Consider the following 18782-nt stretch of genomic DNA (forward strand, 5'->3'; position numbering starts at 1 on the left):
CACCTCACATTCTCAAAGCCTTCCCTGATCACCCTAGCCACCAGTGACTTAAGCGGAAATGGTGAGTTTTCAAGCCAGAAGAGACCTGGAAGTCATCGATTCAATGGCCCCATTTTCCAGATGAGGAAAGTGAGGCTTAGAGAAGCTGAGAAGCCTGAGAGCAACGTGAGCAAATGTGAACACCAGCAGGGCTCTCCTGCCTAATCTCCTTTTCTCACACTACACCTCCCATCTGTTGGTGTATCATGTGGGCTCTGCCTCCAGACTGCACGCAGAATCCAATCACTTCCCAAGGCTGCCACTCTGGCCACGCTATCACCTCTTGATGACAGCACCAGCCTGCCACACTAACCTGGCTTCCTGCAGTGTGGTCTTCACACGTAGCCAGGTGGCCTTTCTAGAACATTCAGCAGACCAGGCCACTCCAGCGCTTGGACCTCCAGTAGCGTCTCAGTTATCTGCACGCGTTCACCCTCTGCCGTCACCTCTCCAGCCTCTGCTCCTCCTCTTCCCCCACCCCTACCCCTCCAGCCACACTGGCCTCCTTGCTGTTCCCATCTGGCAGGTTCCCACCTCTGCCCAGAACACTCTTCCCCAGATGCCCCAGGGCTCGGGCCCTCACCCCTTCGCTATTGTTTGTTATTTACTCTCTAAGTCATGTCCAACTCCTTTGGAAGCCCAGGGACTGTAGCCTGCCAGGCTCCTCTGCCCATGCCCAGGTCTTTGCTCGATGCCACTTCTCAGGCAGGCCCATCCTGACCACCTGATTCCTTTCCTGATGCCATCTTGCCACTGTCACCACACACTTCATATAAGTAAAAGATAATGTCTTTGCACTTCTTTTATAGACAATAGATTCGTATCCTTAATAGCTCATAAATCAGTGTGTGATAAGGTGACAACATATTTGTCTATTTTCCCCCTGCAAGAGGCAGGCATTTGTGTGTTTTGTCACCTTAAATGGTTGTTGCTGTTGTCCTTGTTCAGTCTCTCAGTCATGTCCAACTCTGTGTGTGTCTTAACGACTTGATGACTCTTAAAACAGTACGTGGCAACTTCTGTCCAGGCAGGGTGGGTTTTAAGGATGATACACCCCTGTTAGGGTAGATACTGGTGACGGAGGTCCTGGTGGCCTTGTGGCATAGTGTGTGTGAGTGTGTGTGTGTGTGTTAGGAGTCAGGGGAGGGGATGAGTTTAGGGGCACATGCAGGATCAGCGAAATGAGAGACTCTGAAGGCTCCCGGGAGGCCAGCTGGGAGAGTGCCCAGATGCTATACTTACAGGGACTTATGGGGGAAACACCCAGACACCCGGGCCTCAGTGCTTCCCCAACCCGGCCCAGGCAGAGCTGACCCAGAATGGCTCATTCACAGAGGCGGCCACACAGAGGCTGCCCAGAGGGGGGTGTGAGGGCCCAGGCACGACTGGCTCCTCCCTGCTTTGAGGCAACTTGAATCTGCAAGCCCAGGAATCTTTCTGTTTCTTGAAGCTCTCTAGTGGGTGAGTGGTAGGCCCTACTGGGGTTGGGGGCCTCAGCTAAGATCCTCTGCACAGAGCTCTATTCCCCCAAAGAAATATCTGTCGAATGACTAAAGAGGAAAGTGGAAGGGAAGGGGAACAGTTAGGCATAGGAGAGGAAGGTGAAGCCTCCGAGCAACAAAGGGATCCCCAGCAAAAACACGCCAGCCAGAACCGGCAGAGCCCAAAGGGCAAGGCTTGTCCTGACAGGTGGGACAGGCGGGCCCAGGATTCACTCGCTCGCCCATACCTGCAGCTCCGCTGGCCGGGAGCACAAATCCCAAGCAAACAGAAACTCGTGATTTGGGTTTCATTTGGGTTGACATTTTTATTTACCTATGGCACAGTTTTTCTGAGGTTGGCTGGTTTCATTCTAAAGAGGGGCCCAAGCTGAGCTACCCAGGTGACTGACTGTTGAAATCTCTCTTTTCTTTGTCCTGGCCCATCCTGACTCTGCCCCTGGCCCTCTGAGCACTTCTCTGACTCTTTCACCCAAGCCTTTTCTTCCTGGATGCCTGTGCTCAGTCCTCAAGCTTTGGTCCTTAATCCCCTACTTGTCTCTCTCGGCATTTCTCACCTTATCCCACTGGCAGCTTCCTTAGCTGCGTAGAACACCAACCCTATTCCTGGAATTCCCCAACCCTGCATTTCCAGCGGCCATCATCTTCACTTGGCCTCCTGCTGGCCTCTCAAACTCAATATACTTAGCACCAAACTCATCTTTTCTCCTCCTCTGCCTCTGGTATGACCATTCTCCTAAACCTCCAGGTTTGCAACATCAGAACTACCTCAGAATTCCATTCTCCACTGCCCCCTTATTGTCCATCCATCCACCTGCCCCACCCATTCCCTCATTTGTTCAACATCTGGGGGCTTCCCTGGTGGCTCAGATGGTAAAGGATTTGCCTCCAATGCAGGAGACCCAGGTTCAATCCCTGCGTTAGGAAGATCCTCTAGAGAAGGGAATGGTACCTACTCCAGTATTCTTGCCTGGAGGATTTCATGGACAGAGGAGCCTGGCTGGTGCACGGGCTCACATAGAGGGGTGCACAACTGAGTGACTAACACTTTCACTTTCTCGCTAACTTGACACTGGAGACAGACCCCATGAGTCCTCCTCCCTCTGCGAAACCTCTAGGATCACCCCAGGCCATGTTCCAAAACTAGTCAGGCCCATATCTGCAAGTAATTTGCAGTGTGACCTCGGGCAAGTCATTTGCTGTTTCTGAGCTTGGGTGTCCTCCTCTGCTTTGGGAGAAGATAAGAGTTCCCAGCTGGCCTCTCCTCAGCCTGGCAGTGATACCCACAGGTGATATCCATGTGAAGATCATCAGTTTATGACCATCACCCCAAAACGTGTTGCAGCCTCTTACAGACCATGGCCTAACTCCCCGCTGCAGCTCCTAGCCTCCAGTCTGAGACAGAATCCCGGAGGCTGCAGTTTAAAGTAATTGCCCAGGAAATTCTGTTCAAGTAGAGAGAGAGAGCTGTGGATCACACTTAGGGAAATTCTGGCTCACAGGAGAAAGCCCAAACTCCCTCACGACCCACCCCAGCCCCTGATCAGACCCTCACCCTACTGGTCTGTCCATTCATCACCCTGAACCCAAAACTGAGTCTGATCTTCTCCTGCCATTTCCCCAGCACAGAAAGCCTTCCTGACCTCCCTGCCTCTGATAGTCTTTTGTCTACACTGTAAGGTCCGACTCAAATGCCTTCTCCTTCCTCTGATTTGTAATCAGTACCCTGGTTGGCTTTTCACCAGCTCACATTCTAGCTTCCTATCCAGCCCGTAAGCTCCCCGAGGGTACCCATCTGTCTCACAGATATTTGTGTTCAAACACAAATGCTTATTGAGCATCTACAAAGACCGAAGCTTCACTGCAGTGTCATAGGAAGGAGGAAAGCAGAGTCCTTGACTGGGGACGCCCTCTCCAACAGTGAAAACAGAGTAGAAGTGAAGACAGGGGACCACAGGATCCCAGAGCAAAGGTTCCTAATGTCAGGAGGGAGGGTCACACTGGAGGCAGAGGAGGAAAGTCCAGAAAGAATGTGCAAGGGGTCAAGCATGAGGAGTTCCACCAGAGCCGGGGAGGAGGAGTAAGCTGGATGGAGAAGACAGGAACTGCTGGGCTGGGAATGCTGAGCTAAGGAGTTAGACTCGTCCTGTAGGTCAGGGGCTGGCAAATCCAGCCTGCTGCCTGCTTTTGTCCATGAAGTTTTACTGGAATTCAGGCACGCCCATTCCTCTACACATTGCTCATGGTTGCTTTCGCGCTACAGTGGTGAAGATGAGTAGCTGCAAAAGGCTGTACGGGCAGCCGAGCTTGAAAGATTTACATTTGGCCATTTTGAGAAAGTTCTGCAGATCCCGGCCATAGTGGTGGAAAACTGTGGGTGGATTTTAAGCAAGAGGCAGCATGGTCAGATTGGGGCTTCATCTTTGTGTTACTCTGGGCCAGCACAGGGATGGGCTGGAGCAGACAAGCCAACAGGAGGGGAAGACAGCTGCGAGGCTGCTGTGACGAACTGTCCAGGTGAGGGGATGGCTATCACAACTGCTGTTGTTGATTAGGAGGGTTATTAACAGTTGCTGCATGCCTGCCTCAGGCTAAGCCTTTCACATGCACTCCCTTACTTAATCTGCACAGCCACTGCAGGTAGTGCTATCCCCATCTCACGGATGGGGCACAGAGAGGTGGAGCAGCTTGCCCAGAGTCACACAGCTGAGAAGCAGCAGAGTTGGGATGCAAAATGCCAAGCTCAAAGTCTCTGGGCTCCAGCCTGTTTGCTTGTTGATGGATCCCTTCAAGCTTAGCTGAGAATTCATGGAACACAAGTCCTCAGCAGGAGAAAATCGATCTGAGTCGAGTCAGGCAGGAAGTGGGAGGCAGGCGTGTGGCTATTTTGGAAGAGCGACACGAAAAACCACGAAACTTCCTACCTGTCCCGTTTTGCTCCCATCTGTCCTCGGAAACAAGGCTGCCCCTCTCTTAGATGAAAAGGTGTTTCTCCCCACACAGTGGCTCTGCCGCTGGTGGTGGGAGAGAGCACTAAGCTTAGCACACGCTGGCTATTTTTAAAGGGCTATATAAACAAACAGGGCTATGTAAATAAGAAAAAAAATGAGGTCATCCTTTTAAAATCTAAAAATGTTCTTTTTCTATGGGGTGAGCAGCAAAACCTCAGAAAGAACTCATGCTTTTTTATCTCTGAGAGGCCTTCTCCAGCCCACAGCCTCCCAAAGCCACCAGCCTGCCCCTCCCTTCTCTGCGCCCACCAAGGGAAGGCAGGGGGCCCGGGAGCTGGGACTCCTGGGTTTTATTCCTGGCTGTGTGGGCTTTGCCTCGAATGCCCAAAGCCACTGTCCAACCCCAGTCACCCCCTCCTTGGGGCCTTGACATCTGTCCCCATTCTGGTCACTGGCAAGTATTGCCCATGCTCACGTGTCTGCTGCTACTGCTGCTAAGTCGCTTCGGTCGTGTCCGACTCTGTGCGACCCCATGGACGGCAGCCCAGCAGGCTCTGTCTGCCTCCTGCATAAACTGATTTAGTGAGCTGACCCAGAGGACCCCTCTGTCACCCCTTTTCATCTCCCTGCTCCCTTCCCCTGTCTTGATCTGCTGACTGGCCTCAAAGGTTCTCAGCATGATGATTAGAAGCGATTTGTATGTGCCTTCCACATCCTCCCCTAACATTTCTTGGAGCATATTTTAATCTTCTGCACCTTTTCTTCCAAGCCTATGGCTGGAAGCTTTCAGAGCAGCCCTGGAGAACTGTGTTTAGGTCATCAATTGTTAGGGGACACCTCCCAGCTTCAGCAGGGGCTCCTGGGACTTCTCTGTGTTTCCCAAGTACTTTTTCCATTACTGATGCCCCTCCCCTGCCCCATGAGCCTCTCTGCCATTAACAGCATCACCTCGCTTCTGTCCTCGGCCATCTTTCACTACTTTCTCCTCAGCCTTCCAACCCCAACCCTCAGCATCCTTGGCTCCACCGTTGTCCTTCAGCACAGAAAAGAGAACCACCAATATTTGCCAAAGGACCAGTTTTCAAATCGTGTTCTGCAGAGGGGTTTCAGAGTTCTTCAAATGTCATGTGACAATTTTATCCTAAAAATATAGTTTGAATCCATTAAAACTGTTAGGGAAAATGGACCTGCACATCCAAAGGTGTTCAGTGGCACACTTAACAACGGGTGTGGCCAGCTGAATGTGGTTTGTGCGGATCTTGGTGGATCTGGAACTTCAGGATCCAGAAAGATTGGAGCTCTTTACTGGGCATCTTTATGTTGTTGTTTTTGAAATTCAGGATGATACACACCTTTGTAAAACCACACAAACAAGTACATGCTAAAGCTTTCAGTGATATGAGAATGGATTACATGGATTACCACGAAGATGTCACAAATGACTGTATGCTTCCTGAGTGTTGTAAGAAGAAGGAATTCAAGCAAATGTTTGATACTGTGAGTGATGCAAACCAGAATTCCCGTCTCTTCCTCCCCAAATGTCCACATAACATTAAACGAAAGGCCCATCCTGGCTGCACGGTCGGCTGTTACAAATCTGTTACCAATTCACATCGTTTTATTGACATGATTTAGAACTTTCTTAATACCGTGCAACCAAGCCAAATAAAACAAAAAACGACACAGAGATCCTGGATGTTACAGCTGATACACCGATTCAACGACCATCTAGAACAGACACCAGAAAACTTCTTCTATACAGGGCCAGAGAGTAAATATTTTTGGCTTTGTGGGACAGACAGTCTTTGTCACAGCTCTTCAACTCTGCCATTAGAGTGGGAAAGTCGCCGTAAGTGATGTTTAAACGCGTGGCATGGCGGTGTTCCAAAAAGATTTCATTTACACAAATCAGGCAGCAGCCTGCGTTACGTCCATAGACTGTAGTTTGCTGATGCCTGATCTAGACCCTGAGCTTCTAATGTTTTTATGCATCAAAGCTGAATCATTGCTCTGTTAATGGATGCTCATAATAAATAGATGTTAAAATTCTGAACTTAGAAAATAAATGGGTGTTAATAAACTACCACTTTAACTTGGCATTCCGTGCAGGATTTGACTTTTTTAAATGGCTTCTAAAACTCTGAAAGCTTGAAAACTACTAGCAGAAAGCTTTGCTGCTGAGAAAATGCTTTCATACCCATTTCCAAATTAGATTCACCCTCTAATCACTCATTCAGAAATCACATTTATTCTGGAGAGAGCCCCAGTCCAGGACTGTACTAAATGTGAGGGGCCACAACTCCACAGATACGTAATGCAACATATTCATTTCCAAGCCTCAAATGGTGCTAATTACCAACCCCCATGACCCCCGCCACCCCCCACCGCCCCCGGCATGAGGGATTCTGCAAGGCCCCTGAAGGCTGGCACATGGTTGGCTCCTGCCTGGCACCCCTGCCAGCCTGGGCCTGAGCCCTCCACCTCACTCAGATGCCAGGTATTCTAGCTTCCCCGCTGGTGGCTGGGTGAAGCTGTGCCAGCAGTGGGCCCTGTGTGCCTGGACACTCCAGGAGCACTGAGTCAGTGCCCCATTAGTCAGTCACATATGCTTGTATTCCCCAGAGGGAGCACGGGAAGGGGTGGACCAGATTTCTCGCTGGAACTGATAGCTCGTTTCCCTCTGGGTCAGTCCCGTCTCCTAAAGATTCTTCCATGCAGCTGGCAGGGACTCCGTGGACAGAAAAAGAGTCTGTGAGAGTAAAGTAGGAGAGGGCTAGTGCCAGGTCTGGGGAGGATTCTCCGTCTGCATTCTCCGCGACAGTGTCCCCATCTCTCTGCCTGCAACTCTCAGAAGTTTCTATTTCCAGCTTAGTTTAGATATCTACTGTACACCAAGCTGCCTAAATCCAGACCCTGCCCCGAGACTGCCAGTGGAGCAGACCATGTACAGCTAACTGCGATGGATATGAACGGAGACAAATGCTAAACAAGGCACCACAAGGTATCCCAGGATGCCGAGGAAGGGGGCCCCATTCGTACGTATTATGGTACTACTGATTTCTATTAAAACACGGATATCCCTGGGGCAGGAGTCAGCCTTGAAGCTGTTACTGCCATTCTTCAGGAAGCAGGTTAGTGGAGAAGAAAGTACTGTACCTTTTGTAGCCAGAGGCTCTGCTCCTTGCTAGACTGTGTGACTGTCTTTAAATTACTGGACCTCTCTGTGCTCAGTTTCCTTATCTGTACAAAAGAGGCAATAGAACCAGCCTCGCTGGGGTTTCTGCAGGACTAAATCTTGTCTGCGATGTGTCCAGGTCCTGTGTGCAGCATCGGCCCTTAATTTCACCCTGACTCTCTCTGAGGAACTCAGGCACTGGGGCCAGGTGGCAGAGCCTGGCTGACTCATCACAGGGCTACAGTGAGGAGGGCGCAGTGGCAGCAACCTGCTTGCGTGAGCTGGAGGGCTGCCCATCTTGGGGAGCCCTGGCTAGGTGTCTGGGAACATTCCAGGGCCTCACCAGTACCTCCCCACAGCCCTGTGTGGCAAGGGCCACGACTCTCCTATCTTCCAAGCAAGAAACATGAGGCAGAAACTAAGCGACCTGCCTCCCAAACCAGTAAACGCTGAAGCTGTGATTGAACTTGGGAAGATCCAGAGCTTTCACTATTAAGTTCCACATTTACATATCCCCTCAAACTGGGGCTCACATGCCAGGGCACCCTTCCTTAGAGTCCGGGGGATGATTCTTCCACCTCTGTTGGAGAATCCTGATCATAGTCTGGGTCTAGGAGGTCCAAGAGGCACTGCTGAGGTGTATGCAAAGGCCCAGGCCCAGGCCCCTCGCAGTTCAGGCAGCTGTTTCTGAGAGTTGCCAGAGGCCCTATCCTCCTCTCTGTAGGTGGGAAAACTTTTGCCTAGAGGAAGAGAAAGAGCACCGCTCATGGCACATCAGGCTGGGAAGCACCGGCTAGGACTCACAGCTGAGCCCATAGACCCAAACACAGGACAGACATCTCCAGGGGCCCCAGAGAGAGGCCCGAAGCACCCAGACCTTGGCTAGACCAACATAAAAATACAGATCCCTGTGTCCCCAGCCCCCAAGAGCCTGATGCAGAGAGCATGTCTGGGTGGGCCAAGAAATCTATTTTCTTCCTTTTTTTTTTTTTTAAACCCAGGTACTCCCTCACTCCCTCTTCTTCTCCCTGGATGATTCTGATGTACTCCACGGCCAGACAAAGCATCCAGAGATTTATATTCCTGACCCAAAGAGCTTCTAACATTACACACCTAACTGAACCACAGCCTGAACTTATAACCTGAAATCACAACTCATACCTGAAGATCTAAAAATGAATTAAATGGATATATATATATATATAGATAGATAGATAGATAGATAGATAGAGAGAGAGAGAGAGAGAGAGAGAGAGAGCGCCTAGCCATGCTGGGGCCTTTCCCAGGTAGTCAGTCTCTCTGAAGGTGGGGCCCTGCCATTGGAATCTTTAAAAACTCCAGGTGATTCTCATATGCCGGCCAAACCGAGAACCCAATATCCTTTCATTTCTCCACATCCAGGAGGACCCTGAAAGACCCTGCTCTGTTGTGATCCTCTGACTAGGCAGGGGGTTTTTTAGGCAAGAGCCATCGGGGGGTGGGGGGCACAGAGAAGTGGGTGGAGCTCTGGCAGCAGGAGATACAGTGAGGCTGGTACATAGGGAGGCTGTGGTCCCTTAAGAGGAGTTGTTGCTGAGGACAGACTGGAAACTGAGGGGCTGGAGGGACAGCACTGCATCTCAGGGGAGACAGTGTGTGGAGCAAAAGAGTGTTGATTTTCAAGGTTTCTCCTGTACTCCTGACCAAGGAAGTCCCGAGGAGGCCCAGCTTTCACAGAGGCTCAAGGGAGGCTTCATCATCAAACCTCATCACCACCATCATCCATTTTGCCATCGTCACCACCATCATCATAACCATCATCCATCATAAAGAGGAAGGACTCTAGCAAGCTCAGCAAGGAAGACCACATGGAGCCCCCAGCAAGGGTATTTGAGGACCACCCATTTCCTACCTGTGTTGAAGGCACCACTTGCGATGACCAAAACTAAAACGCTGTTCTCTTTGAAAACCAGCGTTCATGTCCACTCCTGTGGAAGCTGCCTCCTCTCACACTCTGTTCTTCCCTCTGCAAGGGATAGCTCGCCTGGCCAGTATCTCTCGAGGCTCCTCCATGAACTAGTTGGAGGCTGGCCGGGCTCGTGTTTCGAATCCTGCAGGGGATGGTCAAGAAACATGATCAAAGAGTTGCCCGGTCAACTTCTTTACACAAAGAACAATGTCTGCCTGGTCCCAGATGGCCCAGGCCCCCGGCTCCTCCCAGCCTGCTTGTCTTGGGGCAGGGACAGATTCCCAAGTGGCCTGGGGAGATGGTGTTAGCCCCGGTGCCTACCATGTTCTACCTCGTATCAGACACCGAACTTCTCTGAGCCTCTATTTCTTCATCAGCAAGCAGGCAGAATTCTAAGATGGTGCTTAGGTTTCCCATCTCCCTGGGGAACACATCCTGCATGATCCTCAGGACTGTGAATATGATGAATCTTACTCTTACAGTTACATTCTGTTATAGGCACACTTGACCTTAAAACAGGGAGATTATTCCATGAGCTTGACCTAATTGAGAAAATCCTTTAAAAGCAGAGTTGTCTCTGGTTGGTCACAAAAGAGGAAGTCATAGGGCTTAGAATCAGGGGAAGGATTCGCCATGCACTTGCTGACTTGCAGATGGAGGAGGCCATCTGGTAAGGACCCAAGGGCAGCCTCTTGGAGCTGAGAGCAACCCCCTGCTGAACCCCGGCAACTCCCTAGGACATGGATTCAAACAAGCGAATGAGTCTGGAAAAGTGAAATTTCCCTCTGAGCCTCCAGATGAGAATTCAGACTACAAAATACCCTGACTGCAGCCCTGAGCAGAGAACCCAGCCACTCTGTGCCGGACTTCAGAACGATAGGACTTCGAGCTTACAAAGGAGGCTTGTCTTTGGCCACTGGGTTGGAGGTAATTTGTTACACAGCAAGAGAAAACCAAGACAACATGCAAAAGTGACTCACAGCGGGGCCTGGGTGAGAATTAAACACAATAACAGACATAAGAGCTCACTGTATCCCCCAAATCACCAAACAAAACAGAGCACTGAGGGCCAAGGGAGGCAACGTTTACCGCATCAGTTTTTTTTTTTAATTTATTTATTTTTTGCATCAGTTTTTAATTACCAGCTTACCAGGCTGATTTAAGAATCAAACAAGAACATGCAGAGGAATGTGTTTCATGATCTAGAAAGCCTAGGCATTCTAGCTGAACCTAGAGTCACCACTCTGTACGCCGGTGTGCTTGCGGGAGGCAATGTAGACTGGCAATTGAGAACGGGTACCCTGGCTCCTAGGGCCGGGATACCTGGGTTCTACTTAAGGCCTTCTCCTCGTTACCTCTGCTTTGCAACGTTGCTGAGCCTTGCTGTGCCTGATAAGAGGGGCTAAGAATGACAAGTGCCTCCCAGGGGTTTAATGATTCCATACACCTGAAAGGTCTGGACCAATGCCTGGCACGTGGTTCAGTCCATGTCATACTACGGATACTATTGCGTTATTCTAGTAATCTAGGTCTGGGGCAACCTGCATGCAGGGCTGGGCACTGCCACCTTCCTTCTTCCGGGCACCATGTTTTTATTGACACAGCTTTCGGGTAGCTCATGCTTTGGCGGCTACATCCTACTGCTGATTCCTATGAAAGCACAGCTAACCGAAGCCCCTCTGCTGTCCCCTCCCTGCTTTACCCACTGCTCTCAAATCCAGCCCGCCCCATCCCGCACTCCAGAGCAGCGTCACACCGCCACACGGCAGTGCAATGGAACTTGTGCTGGGGCTCCTGTCCAGTCTTTCCTGATTCTGTTGTCCAAGTCATCTAAACTTTTCACGACTTCACATTTTTCTACCATCCCCAGATCCGACCTCATGCCCTCCAATAGATCTCAAATTATTAATAAAAAGAGCTAGCTCTATCCCTCCCAGTATAGAAACACCAAGGTCTCAGAGCACGTTATCCTGTAAACACAGTCCAGGCTCCCCCACCTCTGAACCTGGTTCAGCTCACATCTACTCTCCTCCCCATAACCATGTCTACCTGGCCAAATCCTCCCCACCTTTCTCAGAAAGCTCAGCCAGCTCACCCCAAACTGGACTCAAGCCCTGCCTCCCCAGAATACCCACAGCACATTTGCTGGCCTCTCGGAATATGTAACGGCACCCTCTATGCCCACAGATTCCAGGAGTCTTAAAAAGCCTTGGTAGGGCTTCCCAGACAGCACAGTGGTAAAGAACCTGCCTGCCAATGCAGGAGTCACAGGAGATGTAGGTTCAATCCCTGGGTCAGGAAGACCCCCTGGAGGGTGGCATGCCAACCCACTCCAGTATTCTTGCCTGAAAAATCCCATGGACAGAGGAGCTTGGCAGACTATAGTCCGTGGAGTCAAAGAGTGGGACAGTACTGAGCAACTGAGCTTGCATGCACGTGTAAACACACACACACACACACACACACACACACACACAGCATACACCTGGGACGGGCCATCTGACTCATTCCCCTACCCCTGGAACTGGCATGGTGTGTCACACACAGTCAGCATAGAACAGTTCTCTTTAGAACCTGATTTGGCTGTTCATTCATTTAACTGATGTGCATTCAGCACCTATTTGGGGCCAGGCTGGGTAGCAGACCCTGGAGATTAAAGACAGAAAAGATTCGGTCCCTCCCTTCAAGGGGATCACAGCTGGGGGTAAGGACGTGGGAGGGGCAAGAAGTCAAAGGGACGCATTATAGCAACCCTGGTTCTAAGCTGCTACGCGGTAAAGGTGTACAGGAAGGAGCAGTCAGTTCTGACGACGTGGAATGTGGGAGAGAGAGGGCGTTTCAAACAAAGGGCGCGCCCCCAAAGTGACCGAACGTTCAAGAAATTGCACTCTGTCCCTCTGGTTAGAGGTGAGGGGCAGTGATAACTCATGAGGGGAGAGTTGGGAGGGAAAGACCTTGGTATAGGTGAGAGTCTGGCCTTGATCTTGTAGGGGAGTGAGGTCACTGAACCGTTTTAGTCAGTGAGGTAATGCGGTCAGGCCCAAGGGTGTGGCTGGAGGAGAAGATGGGGTGAGGCGGGAGGGCTGAGCCACAGCTCTCCTCTGTCTCATTCAGCGTCACCTCAATGCCACTCTGGCCTCTGGTGACCCGTGGGAGAGGTGGACGCGCCTGCATCGGGGTCACCAGGAATGTTACACACACCTAAGGTTCTGTAGCGCAGACCTGGCACATCCATCCACCTCCTCTCCCCCAAACACCACTGAAATGAAGAGAGACATGTACAAGAAAGAGCAGGTTCATGGCAGCATCAGCTGGCCAGCAACCCTGAGGAAAAGTGGATGAGCAGGAAGGACAGAGAATCTAATCAGAGCTCAGTCGGTCTCACCCAGCATGGACAAGGGAAGGCCCCCCTGCCGAACACCCAGGAAACTGGCACAGAGGCAGCGGAGCCAGGGCAGGGCGAGAAGGATGGGATTCCTGAGAGCCAATGATAATGAGTGAATGCTTCCAGTTGCCAGAAACACCAAAGTTGGGGCACAGGGCAGGGGACAGAAACCACCAGCCCAGACACCTTACTGCCTTCGTGAGCATGATTTACTTCCACGAGACTCCAGCCCTGGCAGATGGATTGACTGTTCATTACAGAAACGTGCTGAAGGCTCCATCAGCTCTTCTCTGATTCTCTTGCCTCATCTCAACATTCCTTCTCACTGTTTCCACTGGTCTGAGACTGCTGTAGTGTACTCCTTACACGATCCTAGCCAAGCCCTACGTTGACATACCTGTTTTAGAGACTTCCAACCGTCAACAAATCCCGATCTTGCCTCTTTCCTCCAGACATGCCAAGACGCTATAGAAGAGAAGTTCTCCCTTACCCAGTGAGTGATGAACTCAGCTTCCTCTCCAATAGCGTCTATACAAAGTTTGAGAATCAACTTGACTTTGGCCTTGACATCTACATCATTAACTGCTAGAGGGCAACAGAGCCAAGACTACAGAGATCGAGGGGAAGCAGTTACAACCCTGAGAACTGTTTCTCAGCCGAGTGTCAAAGCCAAACAGAGAAGCACTAAAAATAGCATGCCACCCACTTATCTTTTCTTTAAAAAAAAAAATTACTCAAGGAATTACTCCAACAAAATAAAAACTGTATCAGAATAAGTAATTCAAGAAAGGTCAAGGCAGGATATGCAGGAAACAATGATGAACAGTAAGAGTAGAAAAATGTACAGTCGAATCTAAACAAATGTGGGTAATATTGGTCTCATCTTGTTGGAAACTAGACAACACTGAATTCCTGACATTGACATAGAAACACGGGTTTTAGTTTTTTATTTAAGGGTAACCTGGGAGGGATTGGGGGCAGGAGGAGAAGGGGATGACAGAGGATGAGATGGCTGGATGGCATCACCGACTTGATGGATGCGAGTCTGAGTGAACTCCGGGAGTTGGTGATGGACAGGGAGGCCTGGAGTGCTGTGATTCATGGGGTCACAGAGAGTCAGACACGACTGAGTGATTGAACTGAACCATTTCTAGAAGGAAGATAAGATACAGACCTTTTTAAACCACTGTGGGGGAGGGGGGATAAATTCAATTAATCCAGCAAGAGTTGGTAAAGGGAAAAGAACACAAGAAAGGAAAAGTATAGTAAACAAAAGATATAAAGTAGGAAGAAACATCATAAATACAAGAATGTAAACAAATTAAATTACTTTAAGACAAGAGATTATGTAGGGGAAAAAAATCTGGCCGCATGCTATTTATACAAATTAATAAAGATTGAAATCAAAGAAACAGCAAAAAAGACATCAATAGGCAAAATAGTGACAAAAAGAGTGCAGGTAAGTCAGTATTGATATCTGACAGAAACGCAAATATGTTAGAATAAAATGGGGCATTTTATATTGCTAATGAGTCTTTCTCCAAGAAGAAACAAAACTCCTGAACCTTCACCTTCACCCTGGACAACAGAACCATAAAGTATATAAAATAACACGTTCTTAGCACTACAAAGAGAAGGCAGAACAAAACCAAAGCAAAACAAGCTCATGACTCAAGATTTGATGGTACAAGTAACCTTATATAAGAAAAATACAGAGGATTAGCAGATAGTAAGCTCAGCTTCATATATACTCAAGAAGCAAAACATCGTTTTCTTAAATGTTCTTGTACTAGACTACAAGAAAATCTCAGATTCCAACATAGGTATCACAAAGTCAGTTCTCAATACCATAGAATGAGAAGCTAACAAGTAGCAAATAAAAAAGCAAATTACACAGGACAACGTTACAGCGCTTTGCTAACTAAATCTGAGTCAAAGAGGAGAGCAAAACTGAAAGCGCAGAGTATTTATAAACACACAAGATCGAGAATCCTACTTAAAAAACCTGTGGAATGTAACCAAAGCTGCATTTAAACCTTAAATGCTTTCACGATAGAAGAAGGAAGACTGAAACAGAAGGAATCAAGCATCTAATCCAAGAAGCTGAAAAATAATAAAATAAAGCAAAATAACCTAGAAGGAAGAAATGAATAAAGTTGAAAGCAAAAACGAATGAATGAGAAAAGTACAGCAACCACAATGAAAGAAATTGGTTCTCTGAGACAAATAACACGGACAAACCACAGGCTAATCTGACTAGCAGTGAACAGTAAAATCACAAATAAGCACTGAGAAAGACATTATTAACACGTATATTAATATGGCTTTAAATCTAAGGGGATTTAAGAGTAATTATTTTAAGTTTCAATGCATAATTTGATGTCAATGAATTTGAAAACTGATGACTTTTTAGAAAATTATAAATTGTATAACTAAAGAAGAGGGAGACAATATGGAAAGGCCAATAACAATCGAAGAAACAGGAAAGGCTACCAAAGACGGAATTCCAAATTAGTGAGAAAGAATGGAGTATTTAAATAAGATAACGGTGACAACTGGCTGGTTGTATATTCGTTTGACAAACATTTACTTAGTGCCTACTCTGTGTTAGGCACTATTCTGGCACTGCATATGCAGCAGTGAACGAAACAGAAAAGGTCTCTGCCTTGGGAGGTGCTGAGGGTCTGGCCAGGGCAGATGAGCAGGAAAGAAACATGCAGGCAAAATAAAAGGTGTGACGATAAAGTGGGATACAGCTGAGGGAGGATGGAGGATTCTATTTTAAATAGAGTACATGCACCACAGTTACAACAGAATTAAAGACAGAAACAAAATATATAAGCAAATCCATGAAAACACCAGAACTATTAGAATATTTGTATAATTTAGTGCTGGGGAATAACATTCAAAGCCTGAAGCAGATCTCAGTGCTCTTAAAGGAAGAGATTAACAAAATTGACTACACACAAAAACATTAAGCACTACATATAACAGAGGACCCTGCTGACGGTTACCAAGTAAATGACAGATAAATGTCCGCAACATACATAAAACAGGGTCAATATCTATAATATGTAAAAAGCACCCATAAAGCAATAAGATGAACAGCTAATGAAACGGAGAGAGGAAAGAAACAGATCATTAGTCAAGAAATTAAAATGTGTAATAAGTACATGCAAAGATGCTTGGCCTCATTAATAATCAAAAGATATACATTAAAAGTCAATATCACCTTTTGCCCATTTGACTGGCAAAGAGGAAAATGACTGCTACCACCCAGTGTTGGAGAAAAGCAGTGATTACAATTTATGTTGATCTAGCAGCTTCACAAGTGCACACACACAAACACACACAAATCATCTGACAGAGATGCACACACGATGGCGGCATTATCGGTGAGTATGGAGACGACCTTAATATCCGTCAGCAAGGAGTTGGTCTAATAAGTAAATGATGAATCCACCCAGTGGTATAATAATGGGACAATATTTTTTCTTAATTAAAAATAAATACACACTCTGACTGATGACAGAAATTCATCGTGACTTTATGTGTTGAGTATTGGGTGACCTCCCTTACTTGCCACGGCCTGCTGGATGGAAGGCACTATCGCTGGTCCCACTTTCCACGTGAGACTTAATGAGGAAAAGAGACCTGACAGGTGGTGAACCTTGGTTCCTGTCTCACTCCAGAGCCTACACACTTAGCTGTGACACACACTTTCCCTCAACGCGTGTGTGTGTGCGTGCTCAGTCACGTCTGACTCTTTGCGACCCCATGGACTGCAGTTCGTCAGGCTCCTTTGTCCACTGAATTTTCCAGATGGGAACACTGGAGCTGGTTGCCGTTTCCCACTCCAGGGGATCTTCCCTACCCAGGGACTGAACCTGCATCTCCTGTGTCTCCGGCATCGTCAGGCAGATTCTTTATGACTGCACCAATGGTATGGTGTGCAAAAAGGGGGAAAGCAGCATCACAGACACACGTGTATCTGTGTAGCTGTTCATGCTACAGAGGGCCTGCAGGATGAAGTTGTCAGCACATCCTAGGGGTGAGACTGCATGAATGGGGCTCAGACCATGCATTTTCTTCCTTACACATTCCTATACTCTTTTCCCTTTTTTTTTTTTAAAAAAAAATCACATATGGCTTTTAGAATTTAAAAAATTGTAATTTTAAGATGATATAAAACTGTCTTCCTTTTAGAAAGCAGCTGAACAAGGCAGGTCTTCCTAGGGCAAGAGGGGCCCATCTGCAAGGTGGTATCCACCCAGGGCAGGAACGACCAGGGCCAGCTCTTCTGCCAGCCCCACCCAAAACCACAAGGAGGGAGGCCCATCCTCTCCCCTCCCCACCCTCCTTGTGGAACCAAAGCATCAGAGCATAGCCTCTGCCGGCAGGTGGAAGGCACCCCACATCCGGCCTGGGCACTGGAGGTGCGTCCCTGCAGGGGAAGTTCAGCTGATGAAGAGTTAAAGAAAAACCCCAGATGCCCACAGGGGCCAGCCTCACTAGAGCACAACAAAGCCACTTTCTAAGGGCTGGCAGGAAAGCCTGGGGGCCTGGGATTCCAGCAAGGGGCCTCACACCCCGATCCCAGAGGAAACGGACAAGGCCAGCTCTGAGGCCACGGCTGCCCTCCTGACACACAGCCTGTCCTCCGCTGTGAATCTGCAGAGAGGGCTGGCACATGGATAAGCTGAGTCTGATCTGCTTGGGGCAGGGAACTGCGGGATGGATCGTTGTTATTTTTATTTCTGTTATGGTGGTCTGTAAATCAATAAGAAAACCCCAAAATCCAGGACACTGGGACACACATGCAAAATCCCGTGGAATAATCTTGGGAGATCATGAGGGGCTACTTAGCAATTGGGAGGGGAAATGGAGAGAATTACTGCCTCATTTACCTAACATTAGAGAAGTAGCACAGGAAAATCTCAGAGGAGCTTGGTTTCAGACAGACCCTGGTTTCATTCACAAATAGCTGTGCAACCTCGGCTAAATTACTTAACCTCTCTGAGCCTCTTTCCTCGTGAGTGAAAAAGTGAAGAGCATCACCCCTCCCAATGTTTGTTGTGAGGTCTGGATGAGACAAAGTGTGAGAGATCTAGCGTGGACCCAGCTTACGAGAGGCACTCGGTTAACACCTGTGCTCTTCTTCAGTTACAGTGGGAGACCTTCCAAGCCATCCTCCCTGTTGGCCACCTTTCCTCGTTCTGGATCCTGTTTTGAGATCGGCTCCGCAAGGTTTCCTGCCTCCTTCCCTGTGGTCAGGCTTCAGGCTTTAGGCTGACAGACTTCAGGCGCAGCTCCCTTTGCTGAGATGCACACCTTTGCTTCAAATGCGTGCTTTCCAGTCTGAGAACAATGCCACATACACTGGGCCACCCCTGGATCCTTCCTGGCTCCTGACCCCATTCTCCAGACAAGAAGCAGATTCTCTCTCTCATGGAGTAATGAGGTGACCCCAAACAAGGAAAATGAGCAGAAAGAAAGGCAGGGGAGCTCAGAGCCTTTGAGATAGACAGGACATACTTTCAGAAGACCTAGGAAATGTTTTCCAGTAAAAGCAGAGTTTATAAAAATAGAGGACGGTGATATATTTCCACTTGTATTGGGGATAGAGAAAGAGGAACTTCAAGTGCAGGGTAATGGAGTCCGTTTAGTGATAGGTGGGACTATCTTGTCCTACAAACTATACGGGGATTAGGCAGGAGAAACACTCAGGGTTTTCAGACACTGCAGGGAATGGGGAGAGAGGGACACTGAATGCATGTGGAGGACC

The 18782-nt window shown here is 48.5% G+C and overlaps 1 protein-coding gene across 3 annotated transcripts in view; it reads right to left on the reverse strand.

Moving 5' to 3' along the window:
• HIVEP3 (human immunodeficiency virus type I enhancer binding protein 3) overlaps nucleotides 1-18782 on the reverse strand; it is a 515954-nt gene that overhangs the window by 93521 nt on the left and 403651 nt on the right. For all 3 annotated transcript variants that reach the window (XM_018042607.1, XM_018042625.1, XM_018042615.1), the window contains one exon: nucleotides 9556-9754. The gene's annotated coding sequence lies outside the window, so the exon portion shown is untranslated. The remainder of the gene's footprint in view (nucleotides 1-9555; nucleotides 9755-18782) is intronic.

Source organism: Capra hircus, chromosome 3 (assembly GCF_001704415.2).
Source record: "Capra hircus breed San Clemente chromosome 3, ASM170441v1, whole genome shotgun sequence".
NCBI lineage: Eukaryota > Metazoa > Chordata > Mammalia > Artiodactyla > Bovidae > Capra > Capra hircus.